A 19,028-nucleotide genomic window follows, 5' to 3' on the forward strand; every position below is an offset into this window, starting at 1 on the left:
AACTCGGCAGCAAAGAGACCAACAATGTATTAGAACCAGAGCAACAGCCAAAAAGAGGCACCTCGCCCAAGGGACAGACGCAAACAAGCACATGGAAAGATATGAGCATCCCCGGCCCTTAGGGAAATGTAAGAGAAAACAGAAGACATGTGGTTGGAGCGTCCTCCCGTGCACGAACGGAGGCAACCCGTCAATGTTTCTCTCACATCAATGTTTCTTCTCTCACATCGCTTTCTCTTTCTCTCCCTTCCCCTCTTTAAAAAAAATTAATAAAAAACATCCCCAGGTGAGGATTAAAAACGTGTATATATAAATATATAAAATTAAAGCCAGGACGAGGAGGGGATAGAGGGGTGGAGAAGACAGGGTGGCCGACAGAGGACAATGAGGGCTCCCGCGACGAGGAAATGTTTCTTTTCACTTTATCGGTGTCAGTACCCTGGCTGTGTTTTGGGGAAACTGAGTCAATGACACATAGGTTCGTTCCATTATTTCTTACAATTGTCTGTGAACCTACAATTACCTCCAAATATTTATCTTTAAAAAAAGATGAATGACCATCTGAAATTCTGTCTTTTCTGAAATTCAGCCTCTCACACAACACTGTTAATAATGAGTTGATATGGAGTGGATGTATTTTGCTCATGGGACGGACATAAATTTGGGGGGCCAAATAACAGACTGTCATGGGTTAAACTGTGGCCCCAAAAAGAGACACACAAGCCCTAATCCCCAGAACCTCCGAATGGGACCTTATTTTGAACAAAGGCCTGTGCAGATGTAACTAAGGTAAAGGATCCTAGACGAAATCACCCTCGATTGCGGGCGGGGCTAACCCCATAAAGGGTGTCCTGAAAAGAAACAGACGAGGAGACACAGAGCCGGGAAGGGCCATGGGGAAGGGCCATGGAGAGGAGGTAGAGACTGGAGAGACGCCTCCCTCACCAAGGACGCCACCAGCAGGGCAGAGCCGGCCGCTGCCGCTGAGCTGAACTCCGAGGTTCTGGACTGCGGGGTCCAGAACCAGAGAGAGTACGCCTGTTGTTTTAGCCTCCAAGTTTGCAGCCCTGTTCCGGGGCCCCAGGAAACGCGTACACCGTCATCCTTTAGCGGTGTGTTCCTCCTTTCTAATCGCGGAGCACTGTCGTCAACGTCTGTATGTGTCTACACACAACTGCTTTCTTCCACCAGAAGCTCCACGGCAGGGGGACGTGTCATTCCTTTACCGGTGCTTTCTGTTTGCTCACAGTAATCCACGGCTGTTGGCACAGGCGTGTCCACTCCCATCAAACATCCTGGTTAATAATCAGCGTACGGCCCCGACTCCCCCGATGGTTCAAGACTTCCCCTGCACCTCACCTGTGGCCCTGGGCTTTGGCTGCTGTTTCCTTGGTGACTAAGAAGTTTCTAGATCCAGCCGTGTGCTCCAGGGTCTTCAAAATGAGGAACAATTGTGCAAAAGTGCCTTTTTGTGTTTTGACAGAAGTGCCCATTAAACTTCTGGGCAAGACAGGTTTAAAAAAAAAAAAAGGAAGATGGATGAAAACTATCCAGTTGCCTCAAAGTTCTAAGAGGCGAAACCTGGGTCCTTCAGAATCCCGCGGACACGCAGGGCTGGGCCTGACCCGTCTACCACGCCCACAGCGGTCCTGTCTCAGGTCACGCAACCCCTCAGGTCCTTACTGTCGGGTCATCTGTGAGTACTGGTGGCCCTTCATCCCACAGGTAGGCTAATATACACAAGACACGTGTTCAATAAAAACCATCCCCTCCTCAATGGACATCTGCAAGACGAGGCTGCACTGTCCGAGGACAACGCCACTGGAACAGAGAGGCTGCAAGTGGCACATTTACGTCCGCTGTGGGTCCCTTGGACTTGGCTGCCGTAACTCCAGTGCCCATGCATGCCAACGGGTGCTGACACTCACCCCAAGGAAATGCTTGGACTCTCAGATCAAAACCAACCGTGTCGGCCTTCCCCCACTGGCAGCTTTGCAGACTGTTCGAGAACCTGACTATAGACACTCCAGCCCCACCCCGCAACCACCCACTGGAATATCTGCCCCATCAACTCTCAGTGGTCGTTACGGTGACCACAGGTTGACAGGGAATGCGACTCGCCCACTCTGGGCCAGAGGGAGGTATGATTCAAATAATCCAGAACCTCTGTGGCCCTGCCACTGGGAGGAGCCCACTTCAGAACCGGACGGTAAGCCGGGTGCCGCGAGCCGCAGAAACCCCGCGTGCGTGTGACTGGCTGGGGAAATGAGTCCTAACTGTGGGTGAGCGGAGTGCGCGGTCACTGGTGCAGCGTTGTCTGCACGCCGTGGAAACGCCGTGTTTGTCATCTACAAACTCCCAGTAACTGCTGGGAAGTGTTACCTGGACCACTTCACCATTCATTCCAACAAGCCCTCTGCCCCGCGGGCTGCGATGGTCAGTGTAACACTGACATCCGAAGTCAGTCATTTAGGAAGCATTTACCTCCGACTATTGAGAGCTTGCTTCCAGGTGTACCCTCTGTTTGGCTCAAGTAAGTTTGTATACAAATTCAAAAGTAAATAAATGAAATAAGTCATTTTTAAAAATGGCTCTCTTCGCTAAGACCCCTTAATTTTCATTTATACAAGTATTTCCCGGACACAGTCTATTGGGAAGCTGTTTATTCTGTAACTCAGTTGCCCTTTTGTTTTACAGTTTTTGCGCCTATAAAACTGTACACAACGCCATTCTTTCTCTAGCTCGGAATTCTGCCGTTTGGCCTCATTGTTCTATCTTGGTGATCTGAATCCTGAGCTGCAAGTCTGGCTTCTTTTTTTTGTAGTTCTCACAACTTTATTTATTTCTATTACCCCTTTCCAGGCCACAAGAGGCAACACCTCCAACGTGGTACAAAACTGAAAAGGTAGAGAATACAAAGTCCGCCTCTATCCCGACCTACCCCAGCCTCTGTCTGACTGCTTGGCGGCCTGTTTTCCGTTTCACGCACAGCCTTGCAGAGGGGTCACTGCACATGACAACATGGGTGTGCGTACACTCCTCAAACACAGACTCTAACGCAGTGCTATCTGCACCTCATTACACTCATGTGCTCGAAGATCATCCCATCGGTACAGACAAGAACCTCTCCTTTTTCAGAGCTGTATAGTATTCCTCATATGAAGGAAGCCCACCACTCCACCAAAGGGCATCTACATCGTGCCTAACTTTTCTAAAACAAGCTTTAGACATGGGTGCATGTATATACCTGTAGGATGCACGTTAATAGATTTGCTAAGGCAAAGAACCTGCATTTTTTAAAATGTCCATACACAAGCCCAGCTAGCCCCCAAAATCAATGATTTCCATACACCCATTTCCCCGTACCCTTAATGATATCTAACTTAATGCTATCTGTTAAATTTGCCGATTTTAAGTGAGGATAAACATGTTTATATGCTGAAAAGCTTTCTGCTTTTCTTTTTCTGGTTATTTTTTTTCTTATTGATTTATAAAAGCTCTTTATATGTCAAGAAAATTGGCCATTTCTCATTTATATCACAAATGTTTTTTTCCAGTTAACTGTCTTTTTACTTTATTGTTTTAGTTAATTTTTACTTTTAATATATTTTTTATTGACCAGAGAGGGAGAAGGAGAGAGAGAAACATCAATGATGAGAGAGAATCTTTGACCAGCTGCCTCCTGCATGCCCCACACCGGGGACCGAGCCCACAACCCGGGCATGTGCCCTGACTGGGAACGGAACCGTGACCTCCTGGTTCATAGTTCGACACTCAACCACTGAGCCATGCCGGCTGGGCTGTCTTTTTACTTTAAAGTGATGTTCTCTGGAGAAAATTTTTATTGATGTAGTTAAATTGATTAATCTTGTAATGTGCTTCTGTTATATTTAGAAAAAACTCTCACCTGCGGAAATTTACAATAAATTCGCCCTGGCTGGTTGCTCAGTGGTTAGAGAGTTGACCGGCAGGGTCTCTGGTTCGACTCCCGGTCAAGGGCATGTATCTCAGTTGTAGGTTCCATCCCCGGCCCCAGTCAGGGCACCTGCAGGAGGCAAACAGTGTGTCTCTCTCATGTCGATGTTTCCCTCCCCCTCCTCTTTCCCTTCCACTCTCTTTCAATGGAAAAAGTATTCTTGGGTGAGGATTAAAAAATAAATTAAATCAGCCGAAACCGGTTTGGCTCAGTGGATAGAGCGTCGGCCTTCGGACTCAAGGGTCCCGGGTTCGATTCCGGTCAAGGGCATGTTCCTTGGTTGCGGGCACATCCCCAGTAGGGGGTGTGCAGGAGGCAGCTGATCGATGTTTCTCTCTCATCGATGTTTCTGGCTCTCTATCCCTCTCTCTTCCTCTCTGTAGAAAATCAATAAAATATATTTTAAAAAAAAATTAAATTTTAAAAATTTATAATAAATTCCCCTACATTTTCTTCTCCTGAGTGTCCCTCGCCCTTTTCCCCTTTCCTGCCCAAGATCCCAACCAGAACAACGGCGGAACAGCAGAGGGCACCAACCCAGCGGCTGCTGACCCTGAACCTGAGGCCAGTGGCCAGCCCAGGAGCGCAGAGGGCGGCAACGGACGGAAATGAGATGCGGGGGGGTGGGGGGGGGGGGCTGTCGGAGCTTCCGGCGCACAGGCAGTTACAGAAGCACCTGGGTCCCTCTGGAATCGGCCGGAAAGAGACACGGGATCCGCGTGCAACCTCTGGCCCACAGCTGCACCCACAGAACCGTGCGCGGGCGCCAGTGTCAGGGCAGGAACCTGTGGCGGGTTAGGGGCCACCGGAGGGGAAGCCATCTGTCAAGTCACCTTTCTTCAAAACACCCCCAGGGTGTCCGGTGAAGGGGGGCAAGCCTGCTGCTCCCCACGACAAGGAGCTGAAACAAGCGCACACACACGCACGCACGCACACACACACGCGCGCACACACACGCACGCACACACACACACGCGCACACACACACACACACACCCCGAGGAGCAGCGGGAAGTTCCAGCCCCACAGCCTTCGGTAAACAGTACATACACACGTGGAGGCAGGGATGAAGACGCACGTTGAATACCGTGTTTCTCCCCTCACCTCGATCTCCTTTTCCCCCCTCCTCACCTGCCCGGCTCCTGCAGAGCTCCAGGAACCAGCCCAGAGCCGTCCGGTCAGACAGAACGCATCTCCTCCCACATATTAAAATGAGGTTTAACAAATCGTATTCGTATTATCTTACAGAATACGGAAAAAGTGCCGAAGCCGGTTTGGCTCAGTGGATAGAGCGTCGGCCTGTGGACTCAGGGGTCCCGGGTTCGATTCCGGTCAAGGGCATGTACCTTGGTTGCGGGCACATCCCCAGTAGGGGGTGTGCAAGAGGCAGCTGATCGACGTTTTTAACTCTCTATCCCTCTCTCTTCCTCTCTGTAAAAAAAATCAATAAAATATATTTTAAAGAGAGAAGAAAAAAAAAAGAATACGGAAAAAGTAACTCGAATTCGATCAAAGGCCTAAACACAAGAGTTGAAATTTTAAAACTTAGGAAAAAAACAGGAGGGCAGCATGTCATTGGGTTCAGCAATGATTGCTTGAACAAGATACTAAACCCAAGGCAACAAAAGAAAATTAAATATGACGGACTTCTTCAAAATTAAAGACTTTTGTCATCAAAGGAAACTAGCAACACAGTAAAAAAGCAACCTAAGGAATGGGAGGAAATGTGTGCAAATCACGTATCAGATAGGGAGTTGGCATCTGGAATACACAAAGAACTCCGACAACTCAACCCAAAAGACCTCACTATAAAATGGGCCAGAAGAACTGGTATTTCTCCCAAGAATATGTGTAAATGGCCAAGAAGCACGTGAAAAGATGCTCAACATCACTCCGCATTAGGAAATGCAAATCAAAACCACAATGAGCCATCTCTTCACACCCAGTAGGATGACTGTTATAAGAAGAAAAAATCAAAACTCACAAGGGTTAGTGAAGATGTGGGGAAATTGGGCGTCTGTGCATTGCTGGTGGGAACACAAAATGGTATGGCCACTGTGCTAACAGTACAGCGATTCCCCTAAAAATGAAGCACAGAGCCATCACCTGACCCAGCAACCCACTTCTAGGTATAACCCAAAGAACTGGGAGCAGGAAACAGGTATCTGTCCACCATCGTTCACAGCGGCGTTTTCACAAGGGCCAACCGGTGGAGCCAGTGTGTGCTGACAGATGAATGGATAAACCAGAGGAGGCCAAAGCCTACAGTGGAATATCTCCTCACTCTGAAAAGGAAGGAAGCTTTGACACATGCTATAATGTGGATGAACGTCGAGATAATTCCTCAAGAAATTAAACTAAATAAAATAAGGCTGTCACAGAAGGACAAATACCATGAGATTGCACTTACTAAGGTCCCTGGGGCAGTGAAATTCGTAGAGACAGAAAGTAGAATGAGTCCAGCCAGCATGGCTCATTGCTTGAGCATCGACCTGTGAACCAGAGGGTCATGGTTCGATTCCCAGTCAGGGCACATGCCTGGGGTTGCAGGCTTGATCCCCAGTGTGGAGTGTGCAGGAGGCAGCCGATCAATGGTTCTCTCTACTCATTGATGTTTCTAACTCTCTCTCCCTCTCCCTTCCTCTCTGAAACCAATAAAAATATATTTTTAAAAAACCACAAAGTTATAAAATAAATTTTTAAAAATCTATTTACATTACTGCTCTCCTCTAAGCTACGCACGTTGAGAGCAAGGAGCTTATCTCATTAGTCTTTGTACACTTGTGCCAGGGTCAAGCCCTCAATCAGTACACTAAGCCCACGTCCCAGTTCAGGTTCAGGTTCAGAGTGCCGAAAAGTCGCATGTGGGAACCATGATGGGGGCAGGGGGCAGAGAAGGGAGAGAGACCCTGTCATACAACCCTTTCCTCGGCTATAAAAGTCATTCTCTCGGCAGCAAAGACAATAAGAAAGGCAACAGCTTGCATTACTAGTTACCAGCCAAGCCCTGCAGAGGTGCGTGGGCCCTGGCACATCCCAGCGACTTCCTCTTCCAGGAGACCCAAACGGAAGCTCCTGAGAGCACCTTGGCTCCCACCCCACCTTGCCCCTCCCCGGCCCCCATCCTGGTTCCCAGCAGCACCCCAGGTCTCAGCACCCCAGGTCTCAGCTGCAGAGGCTGGGGGGGCAGCGATGCAGGAGGGTGAGGAGCTGGCGGAAGGAAGCCTTAAGCTTGGCCTTCTCCTCCACAGAATTGAGAGCCGCAGGAAGTCTGCACCTCCTGATGGCGGCAGGCTGATGATCAGCCACGACGGTCCCCACCCCCTCTCCCAGGCTTTGTCCCGGGTCCCCCTCTCAGGTCCCCGCACTGTCTTCTCAGTGGGCGCTGCGTTTGAAGTTTCCTACTGAAATGGAACGGACAGCCAGGGCTGGCTTTTCTCAGTGGGAGTGAGGTTAGAAAAGACAAGACAATACAGGTCCTTCTTTCTACACGAGAAACATGAGGAATATATAAAAAGGACGGAGTGAGAAAAGAACACCAACCCCCCGCCCCAACAAAGCAAGGACACCAGCTCTGACCACCCCTGCAGCTCGCGGAGCCAGGAACCTGCTGTCCCAGCAGCAGGCCCCAAGGAGTCTGCACAATTAGGCAAGAGGATAAAAACATTCATCCCTTTAACCAATAATTCAAGTTCTGGCGGCGTCTTCTAGTGAAGTAATTAAAGGAATAAAATAACTGACGCAGATGTCCGTCAATGCAGAGCCGACGAGAACCTGCCTGGTCAGCCAGGACGGCGGTGGGACTGGCCACACGCATCTTGGCACGTCGCACACGAAACCTTACACCGCTGCCAGGTCATGCTGACCAAGGTTATCTGGCAACATGGGAAGATGCTCAGATGCATGAAGTTTAAAAAACTAAAACACAGAACTGTTTTTCCTCAATTCTGTCCAAAACACAAAGTAAGTTCCATGGATGTATATATATTAAAGTTCAAAAAGAAGTAGCACAGTTTTAACAACAGTTAGGTCTGGGCAAAGGAAGTATAAATCAGCCCAGCCAGCGTGCTCAGTGGCTGAGCATCAACCTATGAACCAGGAGGTTAACGGCTCAATTCCCGTTGAGGGCACATGCTTCCGTTGCAGGCTTGGTCCCCAGTAGGGGGCGTGCAGGAGGCAGCCAATCAATGATTCTCTCTCATCACTGATGTTTACATCTCTCTCCCCCTTTCCCTTCCTCTCTGAAATCAATAGTGTGTGTATATATATATATACAATACACACACACACACACACACACACATATATCAGTTTTCTCTTCTTTATAATACTTTAATTATATTTTACACACCAAATGACAAGGCTCAAGCAGAAAAAGGTCCAAACCCATACATGTTACTGATACCTGCAAAAATAATATGGTGACTTGTTTGTGAAATGTTGTTTGTTTTTCAATCACTATTCGCAGTCCTAAGGAGCGGCCGCTGAGAGGAAGGCCGCGCTCGTCTCCATGGGCAGGGCGCGCTCGGCTGGGGTGGAAAATATTCTGTGGTTTCCTATTCCCATTTGGCACTGCGTCTGACCGAGACAAAGGCCAAAGAATGCACAAAAACAGGTGGCAGGCCCAGGACCCTGATGTGTGGGTCACTTACCTGGCTGTTGGAAATGTAAGGCAGGAAATACTAAAACGTAAACGACATGACATTTTTATAGCACACGCCAGGCGACTGCCACGGTAAACAGCACCACGTAACTGACACACACCTTGCATGCTTCCCAGACATCTCGGAGCGTGTCCTACCACAGAGCACCCGCCTGCAAGCCAGAGCTTACTGCGTCCGCGCCCCCAGATCACCCCGCGGGAGGTTATTCAGGCTCCGCCACACGGAGGTCACGTCCAACACGAATGCTGAGCAGGCTTTCTTCGCATCTGGCTCCAATGACGGCTTCTCGTTTACCTCCACGAAGGCCCTGGCTGGAAAAGCGTGTCTCCTTCTTTACAAAACACCCTACGACATGTCCCCACTTACAAACACGTGGCCACCGGCAGTTTGCGGACTGTACAAAAATGGGGACAGTTTTCCATCCAAACGCGTGAGGACCAGGTCCCCAGCATAGCGTCTAATGCCCGTTCACCCCGTGCTGCGGGTCAGATAAACATCCGTCTACAAAGAGAGGATAAGGCCGCTGCAGCTCAGATTCAGGTGGAAATCCAGCCCACGTGAGTCCTGTGCGTCCCCGGAAGCCCTCAGGCACGCACAGCGCTCAGTGTCCCCCCCTTCCCCCCCTCCCCGTGCGCAGCAGACCACGGCACACCTGAGGCCTGGCACCGGGCAGGGCAGCCCTGCAAACGGACACCCCTCGGCAAGCAGCACGTTCCTCCCTCGAGCCCACAGGCTCGCACATTCTTACACGCTTCCCACGCCCCAGGGGTGGCCGGACAATGGAGAACCAGACGAAAAACCCGCAGTGCTAAGGAGCGGCCGCTGGGAGGAAGGCCGCGCACTGCTGAGCCTTCCATGACAGGACCCTCTGCGGCCGGCTGCCTGCCACGGTCCCCGGCTTAAGTCACGCTTTGCTCGTCCTACAGGGAGAGCCTCACTCACAGGTCTTCGCTCTGTGTTTTTACACACAAATCTAAGCAGCTTTTCCTCCGCGTTTCCAGTGGAAGGGCCGCGGGAACCATGGTGAGTGTCTCTGCACGCGGTTTTACCGTCATTTAAAGGTGTGTCCTGTCCAGGCCATTCTGCAGCGACACGGGACTGTGAGCCGCAGCTGCACCCGCCGGGCGGCTCTGAGGGCGGCCACTCGGGCAGTTAAGGAAGAGCGGCCGTGCGTCTCAGGTCCACGCACTCACCGCTCCTACAGAAGCAAGGGCCGCCTGGAGGTTCCGATCTTCTCCCTGAAACGACGTTTTCCCAAGTGCTGCTCCTGAAAGGGGCCGCCCCACGGAGCCCGGCCAGACGCAGGCTGCAGGGGGCCTCGGGCTCCAGGCGCCCGAATTCGCCATCGGCAGGTGCACGGAGCACCGGGGATGCGGCAGGCGGCAGCCCTACCGAGGTCCTGGCCTCGACGGCCGAGGCCGCCACTCTCCAAGGAGTGTTTGTGCCGCTGCAGGAAGGGCCACTCGGAGCCCAGGCGAAGGTCGAGCTTCCGAGAACTGTGTCACCGAGACTCCTCGGAGGAAGGAAGGAAACGGAAAATGAGGGACACGCCCGTGAAGAGACTGCGGGCACCGAGGGCTCAGCGAGGGTCGCTACCAGGGCCAGCGGGAGGACTTTCCCTCCCACAAGCAAAGGCCTTCGGGAGGGAGCGTTTATGAATAAAGACGGACGAAGGCTCCACCTCCCAGCGCCACCCCCATTCTCCATCAGCTCGCTGACAGCGAGGACATGATTTACGGAAACCGCCAGTGACATCAGGAAAGCGGCCCGTGCTCCCTGGAGGCGGGGCAGCACCGAGCAGGACACAGGCTCTCGGGCCGGGACCCTCCAGCCCCAGCTTCTCCATCTGCAGGGCGCAGGTCAGATCCCCTCCTGTGACAAGTACTCAGCATTCCATAAACTGCAGCTAGTTCATTTCACTGCTGTAAGACACAAATTGTATTTGCTGTTTCTCTTTTCTTCTTTTAAAACAAAAACCAGTGAGTTTCCAGCCCCTGCGTCCACCTGGGGAGGTGGGAGGGATGGAGGCGGGTCCTGTGACTCAGATCTTGGTTTGTCATCACGATCCCAGGACCCCAACAAGCCCGAGGGAAGGGAAGTGAGGAGACGTTAGGTAAGACTGAGAAGGGGCTGGCTGTGAGACACGACGCACCATGGCAGGGGCAGCCAGCTCTGAGGGTGGCCCCCTCTCTCCTTGCAGCAACAGTGGGGAGACTTCAGCAGGGAAAAGGCAGCCCGGCAGTGGTGGTGTGGAGGCTGATGACAGCCCAGGGACGGCGGGACGAGGTGGAGAAAGAATGCGGGTCCAGAACGGCAGGCGGCCCGCACAGCCCGCAACAGGAGCGGGGGTGCCCACCACAAGCGCCCTGCGGCGCGACCGCCCTCACGGAGTCAGGGGTCGGCGGGTGCCGGTGAAAGTCCATGAGGGGGTCTGCCCCACAGAACAGGTGACGGTGCCGTGACCCATGCAGGCGAAAGCCCGTGCTCCCCGCAGCAGCCCACAGAAGAGGACCTGGGGCCAGGAGGCCGCAGCCCTGGGCGGCCCGAGGGGGGCGGTCGGTCCTGTTACAGGAGCTGTCAGGCCCGAGGTGCCGGCCAGGTTCACAGCCCTGGGCCCGGGGCAGGTGACTGACAGAGCTGGGGCCGCGGGACAAGCTGGTTAACCAATCAGACAGCAGCCAGAGTTAACCAATCAGACAGCAGCCAGAGTTAACCAATCAGACAGCAGCCAGGGTTAACCAATCAGACAGCAGCCAGAGTTAACCAATCAGACAGCAGCCAGGGTTAACCAATCAGACAGCAGCCAGAGTTAACCAATCAGGCAGGAACCTGCTACCGGGAGGAAGATGCCGGCTCTGGACTCCAGGGGCTCCTCTCCAGAAAACCGGGGGGGGCGCCCGTGTCAGCCACCACTCTTGGCGGCCAGGGGGGGACGGGAGGATGGCCCCTCGGAGAGCCTGGCTCCGTGCAGGTGTCATCAGTCTCCCAGCAGACACAGCCTGTGTCCTCTGGTCTCCACTCAGGGAACCGTCTCATCTTTTTCATTCTTCAAACCACACGGCTGTTAACGTGTTGTCAGCAACGGAAAGCAATCTGGCAGGAGGGGACTGACCAACCCCGACCACCTGAGCCGGGCTGGGTCCTGCCCTTCAGACACTCACTTTGCTCACAAAGCCCCCGAGGTCTTGGAAGATGGGACTCAAACAGCCTCGGCCCCCACAGCCCCGCTCGCAGCTTTGGACGAGCTGGTGCCCGGTACTCCGGGCCACCGGGCCCCATCGGGGATGCATCTGCAGGGAGGGCGCCTGGCCTGGCCACTGTGGACAGCTGGGAGGTAAGGAAGGACCACTGCCCGGGCACACCTGCAGCTGAGCCTCCGGCTGAGGGTGGCACCAGGCCGGGGCAGCAACCACTTGTACCCACAGCCTGGGGCTCGGAGCTGCTGACTCAGCACGTTCTGCGGCATGCCGACACTTGTGCTGCAGGGCCTGGCATAACCTCCCTGGACCTGGCCACTCTCTCCAGGGACCGGCTCCAGGCCTCAGAGAACAGCTGGCTGCTCCCTCATCCACCTGCCAGCAAAGCAGCTGACGTAGGCAAGGCTGCCAGGGCGCAGACGGGAACCGCAGCCGCTCTCCGCCCGGCACCAGGGCAGCACCGACAGACGCGGGAGGCACCGGCATGCGGGAAGGGCTGGACAGGCCACAGGTGAACCCCTGGTTCCATCCCCATCGGCTGAGCACCCAGGACAGGTTCCCTAGGCCCCTGAGCCTCCACTCTCTCCCCTGAAACAGGACCGGGATCTCGCACCTCGGGATGGAAGTGAACAGGCCGCTCTGTATGCTTACACGCCCCTTGCAGTGGCCGGAACACACAATGGAAGCCAGCAGCGCCTCGCACCCACCTGGGACCCTAACTGGGGCTTCTCTGCCGGCCTGGAGAGACCAACCCTTCTCCAGTCCTCCCACCAAACCCACCTTCCTCCGTTCTCAGAGGGCGAATCCAGAGGCCAAGGCCCGGAGCAGGTCCCGCGCCTGGGGGCGGAGGGCATCTGGCCAGTTAGTGTGGGAGGCCAACATGGGCGGCTCAGGCAGAGCGGGCGGGGGAGGCAGGAGGCCGGAGGACACCAGCGCCAGCAGGGCAGCAGCTGAGGAACAGGTGGTGCCCAGGGGCCGCCGGCCGCCACTCAAGTGCCTCTTGGCACACGGGGCCATGCCCTGCTGCTCCTGCCTCTCGCCCGCCACGCCTTGGAGTGAGCACACACGCTGTTCCCAGCCCTGCAGTTCCATCTGCAACGCCAGCCCGTGATCCCACCCCGTTCCAATCTGGCCGACTCCACCTGAAGCCGTCACTCCCAGTGCCTGCCCCCCCCCCCCCAGCAGTCACGGCTCCTGTGGGTGTCGCCGCCACGCTCTGCACCGAGCCACGCGCTCACTCACTGCACCGTCATCCCTACACCAGCCATCTGTCCTCGGCCCAGCCTGACTCATCGGTGCGTGCCTGGACAGGGACACAGCCCGCCTGCCACCTGGATGTGCTCAGCAGCTCGCAGAAACAAGGACTCACGGAGAACAGGCTCGCACCGCCCCGCCTGCCGCGTGTGCGCCCGGGAAGGCACTCAGGGCTGAGCCTTCGCCTACTGTGGATTCAAGCAGGGCGAGGAGGCTCCCCACCCGCTCCCACGCGGTGGGTGACCTCCGAGCACGGGAGAGCAGGTACAGAGAGCTCGTGACCGCACAGCCTGAACACACGCTCTGTGCAGAGAACGAAGCCAGGGCGATGGACCGCCTTCTGAGCCTTCTGAGTCTCGGCTGCATCTGCGCGTCCCCAAACGTTAACGACAGTCCGGTCCCAGAGTCGGGGAGGGCTGTGTCCTCGCAGAGCCTCAATCCCCAGGCTCTAGCTACGTCCCCGCTGACACCTGCAGCGGCCACGCAGCGGCACCGCTCTCTAGTTCATTTCCCCGTGAAAGTGCTCCGGCTCCCGAGACACGCCCAGAGCTGGAGTTCGGGAGGTTAACAGTGAATCACCACCCGGCCGAGTAAACACAACCACCTCGTGTCACAGCTCCTCGCTCCCTCACCGGCCCCTCGCTCCCTTACCGGCCCCCTCCAGGTCTGTTCTGAGGGTCACCTCGGCCAGTGAGGGTACACACACACACACACACACACACACACACACACACGGAATGGCGGCTAAGAGCCACGCGTGGAGTGTTAAAAGGGGTTTATGTTTTTAAGTTCAGCGCCTTTAAAGCTCATCTCAAGTGTCTTAGGGGGGAAATTAAAGACAACACACAAAACTCATGCAACACCTAAAATGCCAAGTTCTAGGCATGAGACAGACATGCAGTGCGGCAGGTGCACCCCGGCGCTGAGCTGCCGGCCGCTGCGATGGGCCCCCATCAGCTGAGAAACCAGGTTTCAGAGAGAAGCTTCGTGTGGCCTGTCGCCCGCGCGCCGTGAGCTTGGGGCAGAGGCTGACCGCGGAGCGTGGGGTCAGCATCCACTGTGACGCGGTGCACGTTACAGCACACGCACCTAGCCCTAACCCTTCCACACACGGGGTGCACAGACAGTTCTTTGGTTTAAAAACATCTCCGTGCTAGAGTCTTTCCACGTTATTCTCTCAATCCCCGGGTGCTACAGACACCTCCCACTTCACAGGTGATGGCAAACGGCGAGGGGGCCCAGCCAGCATGGCTCAGTGGATGAGCACCGTCCCATGCACCAGGAGGTCCCAGGTTCGATTCCCGGTCTGGGCACATGCCTGGGTTGCCGGCTTGATACTCAGTAGGGGGCACACAGGAGGCAGCCGATCCATGATTCTCTCTCATAGATGTTTCTATCTCCCTCTCCCTTCCTCTCTGAAATCAATAAAAATATATATTTTTTTAAAAAGGAAATGCGAGAGCAGGCTCAGCATCTCCTCTCTCTACCACGTGCCTCTGCCCAGCGCCCCCTGCTGCCCGGGGACAAGATGTTCCCACCCACCGCTGTGCTGGGACCTCCACCTTCTCCATGACGGGTGGCCCTGCCTCCACCTGCCACCTCGGACACAGTGGCCTCCAGCGCGCCACCCAACGCAGGTTCCAAGAGACACAGTGCACCGGCCTGCGTGTGCAGCAGTCAGGGGGAACCCGGGAGGTGCGATTCAGCTGACAGAGGTTCTGGGGGTCCTTGACAGGAAATGCAACACTGGGAAGGCACTCATCCATGTGCGAAAGCAGGGCCACCCTCACATCCGGGGCTCGGAGCGTGCACACCGTGAGCTGCTCTGAAACAAGATGCAAGGAGGCAGGGCCTGATGCTCCAGATGAGCTCCGTCTCCGGGGGCATCTTTGCTGCAAGATGCATGGAGACTCAGGCAGGGCCGCACAGGCACCAGGAAGTGAATTCCGAAAGCCTGGCTCACCGCCTCTAACCTCCCCCGGAGGCCTGCGGACAGGGCTGCTGCGCCCTCCTACCCCAGTCTGCGTCATCCCACAGAAAACCCATGCCCGTCCCTTTAGGTGACAAGTGCCCAGCCCTCCACGGCAGGACCGTGCAAAAGAGGGAGAAAACATCGCCCCACAAGCACGCTGCACTGTGGCTGCTTGGGGCTGCCAAGTGGCAAGGTCACCCCCACACACGGTCCATCCTCCTCCTCCCAGTGCCCCGGGTGCAGGTGCCCAGCAAGCATTCCGCAGACCCTCAACCCAGTAAAAATCTTCCCATTATGTTCTCCTAAGGTGTGTGTGGGGGGGGGGGGGCGGGGGGGGCGGGGGGGGGGCTGCAGGAGAACGGGGGAGAGGACGCTGAGAACTGCAGTACAGTGAGGCACTATCTCCGGACCAGCAGAGATGCAGAGCCGGGGGGCGGGGGGGGGGGGGGTACAAAATCCAGGAAAACACAGTTTTCTAAATCTAAAGAGATTCAAAAGATACGTTTTTAAAGAGGCTGTTAGCAATGTACAGTGTACCGCTGAGAGGGGGCGGGGACACAGCCCACCACAGAGGCCGTGGCAGCTGTGCAGGTGGGGCTGTGCCGGGACCTTAACCGCCTGCCCGCTCCTGGGGTATCAGGCCCCACAGGCCACGGGAGAAACCCAAGGGGACGTTCCCAGGGGCCGCGTGGGAACCCCTGAGGGACGTTAGTAACATCCAGACCGCACCGCCCGACCCGCCCTGGGCCGGGGTGGCTTCGCGGCCACGCGGCTGCTCCTCCGTGGTCTCAGGCAGGACAGCCACCTGCCTCCCCGCAGGCACTCTCAGGGCACGCTCTGCCTCACCGCTGGAACCCCAAAGCGAAGGGGGACGGGAGTGGGACCCTAACTCCCCTTTCCCAGAGAGCAGGGAGCGCTGACCGCGAGCTCGTCGCACGGAGGATGGAGCTGTAGAAGGGACCTCGGGAATGAGACTGCGGTCACGTCGCTGGGCACAGGCCGCTCCGGAAGCCGCGCGCACTCAGAGCCGAGCGCGCAAGTGGAGCCTCCAGGAGAGACCCCCGTCTGCCCCCACGTGAGGCGCCAGCAGGGGGCACAGAGGGTGCAGCGGGCGAGGCGCTCAGGCAGCTGTGCCAAAGCCCACACCTGGCCCCGCGGCCCCCAAAGACTTCCCACTGTTCACTGGGGAACAGCGGGGGACGAGCGAAAAGGAAGCTGTCCACCGGGGACAAGCGAGAAGGAAGCTGTCCACCGAATGCGCTGGCGGGGGGCCTTGCAGAGGAGGCGGGCAGGGCCTCGCCTGGGTGGGGGTGCCCTCCCGAGAAAGCCCCTGCCTGCCAACGCGGGCGGGCGGGCAGGGAGCGCCCACTGAATTCAGCCGGCAGGCGTCATACTTTCAGAAATGGAAATGTTTGGCGTGTTTTGTTGATTGTTCATGAAGACAGAAACGTGTCATAAATACGCCTGACGGGAAGGGTCGGACTAGGGACGTCATTTTCCTTTTACTTTGCAAACACAGGTGGGCATGGAGGTCACGGGGTGACCTGCTGGGCGCTGAGCTGTTCCCCGCCCCCGAATTCTCCCACCTCCCCTCCCCCCCCCCCCCCCCCCCGCCCCGTCTGACTGCCCCGGAGGCCCCGTGGCCCACGCTCTGCAGAGGCAGCCGAGGCTTCCTCCCCGGGAAGGGCATCAGCCTGAGGGGATGGAGCGGGCAGCCAGCACTGAGCCCACGGAGACCTGCAGACCAGCCACTTCTCCTCCCAAGTCCCAGTCCACCTACAGCCCCATGTTTCTCCCAGAACATTAGCTTCGACCAATTCTTTTTTTTGTACCAACTCTTTAGAAGATTCGAGAACGGCTGTACGAATGCGAGGAGCAAAATGAGCGGGTCACAAATCTAAATAGAATCAACCACGTGACACTCTCGAACGTCACTCATAACAAACGGCAGATCAGCAAACCCCCTCGTTCTCTTCCACTCAGAACAGCAGCTAAAACGTGAGCAGGTACACGTCAGAACTAAACCGCTACCTGCTGCTTGAACCGAGCCCCGATGTGCGTGTGTGAGGAGCGAGAGGAAGGGGGAGAGTCTGTTAAGACCTAACCATTTACAATGGCGGTCAATAAAGAAAGCGTGACCCGGCAGGGGGCGATCAGGAAATAGTGTGAATGTGTGTTTTTAAAACACGAATCGCCCCAGCCAGTTTGGCTCGGTGGATAGAGTGTCAGCCTGAAGACTGTAGGGTCCCGGGTTCGATTCCAGTCAAGGGCACGTACCTCGGTGTTACCGCTTGGGTGATAGAGCATCGACCCTCAGACTGAAGGGTCCCAGGTTCCATTCCGGTCAAGGGCATGTGCCTTGGTTGCAGGCTCAATCCCCGGCCCAGTCGGGGCAGGTGCAGAGGGGCAACCAATCCACGTGTCTCTCCAACATCACACCAATGTTTCTCTATGTCTCTCCCCCTCTCTTCCACTCTCTAAAAATCAATGGAAAAATATCCCCAGGTGAAGATTAAAAAAAAGAAGAAGGGGGGAAAGAGCAGGGGAAATGTGATAAAAGTTCTTCCTAATAAATTAAAAACTCATGCTACCCCTAAAAACCCCTGAGCCAACAACTTCTTGCCCCGCAAACACCCGCCTAAGAGATCAACAGAAAAAGCAATGGTTTGGCCCGGCCAGCGTGGCTCAGTGGTTGAGTGTCAACCTATGAACCAGGAGGTCACAGTTGGATTCCCAGTCAGGGCACTTGCCCAGGTTGTGGGCTCGATCCCTAGTGGGGGCGTGCAGGAGGCAGCCGATCCATGATTCTCTCTCATCATTGATGTTTCTGTCTCTCCCCCTCTCCCTTCTTCTCTGAAATCAATAAAAATATATTTTTTTAAAAAGGAAGAAAGAAAAGCATGGTGTGGTTGTAAGTACGGGTTTAAGCTGACTTGTCCACAAGCGAGTCGTGTTTAAATTCACAAGGCTGAGGGCTGAAGTTTTCTGTACTCCCCCGTTCCAGAACAGGTGTGCACAGCCCCTGCCGCCCCGCCGGGTGTCCTGGCACCTTCCGCTCCCACGTGCACTCACAGGGCACAGGGCACCTCCCGCCACTGCACGGCGACCAGAGTCTACGGGTCACGCACATAGCAACTACCACGAAGCTCAGCAGCACATCAACCCAGAACCATGTCAGAGTGACTTTTCGGATCAAATTCTGGTGGCAGCATGAAAACAAAAATGACCCAGATGAATCCCTATGACTCAGCCCCACACTCACAGCAACAACCTCGTTAGTCACTCAAGTACTCTGAGCACCTGGGATGTTCTAGACACAGTGAGCGCAGAGGTCAGACCCGGGGAAAGTGGGAAAACAAGTCAGCGGGCAGAGGGCGGGACGCAGGGCAGAGGGAGGGACGCAGCACGGAACCTCGGCCAGGCGAGGTGGAGGGACAGACTAGAGGGGAGGGGAAAGTCAAGCAGAAGCAGGGACAGATCCAGAGGTGCGGAGGCCTGGAGATGAGCTCTGAGACGGAGAAGGCTGGGTGAGGCCCTCGGGAGTGACTGGGTGGGAGGCCAGGCTGAGGCTGCGGCCACTAAGGAATTTCAGGGGAGGGGCAGGGGCGGGGGCAGGGGCAGGGCGGGGCGGGGGCGGGGCAGGGGCAGCAGCCATGTGGAAGATGCTGCAAGGGAGGGCCCCTGTGAGGGAGGTCCGGCTGGCAAAATTGGCCCCTGCAGAGTAGGGAAGGCAGGAAGCAGTGGATGCAGGGGTGGGGTGGGGGTAGGGTGGGGGAGGGGGGGCAATTTCAAGAGAAATTCAGAGAGAAGTGAGGGGACCCCGAGTGGGCGTGGAGGCTGCAGGAAGGCTGGAGAGGGGCAGGCTCAGGACAGGCCGTGCAGCAGGTGTGTGGTTGGGGGCTGGGGAGGTCAGGTATGAGCGTCTAGTTCTGAATAACCGGAGCTCCAGAAGCCAGGGGGCGATG

At 55.7% G+C, this 19,028-nt stretch overlaps 1 protein-coding gene across 1 annotated transcript in view; it reads right to left on the minus strand.

The window, feature by feature from the left end:
• The window catches only part of UCK2 (uridine-cytidine kinase 2), a 50,966-nt gene that overhangs the window by 17,397 nt on the left and 14,541 nt on the right, over positions 1 to 19,028 (minus strand). The window lies entirely within an intron of this gene.

The sequence above is a fragment of the Cnephaeus nilssonii genome (genome assembly GCF_951640355.1).
Source record: "Cnephaeus nilssonii genome assembly, chromosome: 21".
NCBI lineage: Eukaryota > Metazoa > Chordata > Mammalia > Chiroptera > Vespertilionidae > Cnephaeus > Cnephaeus nilssonii.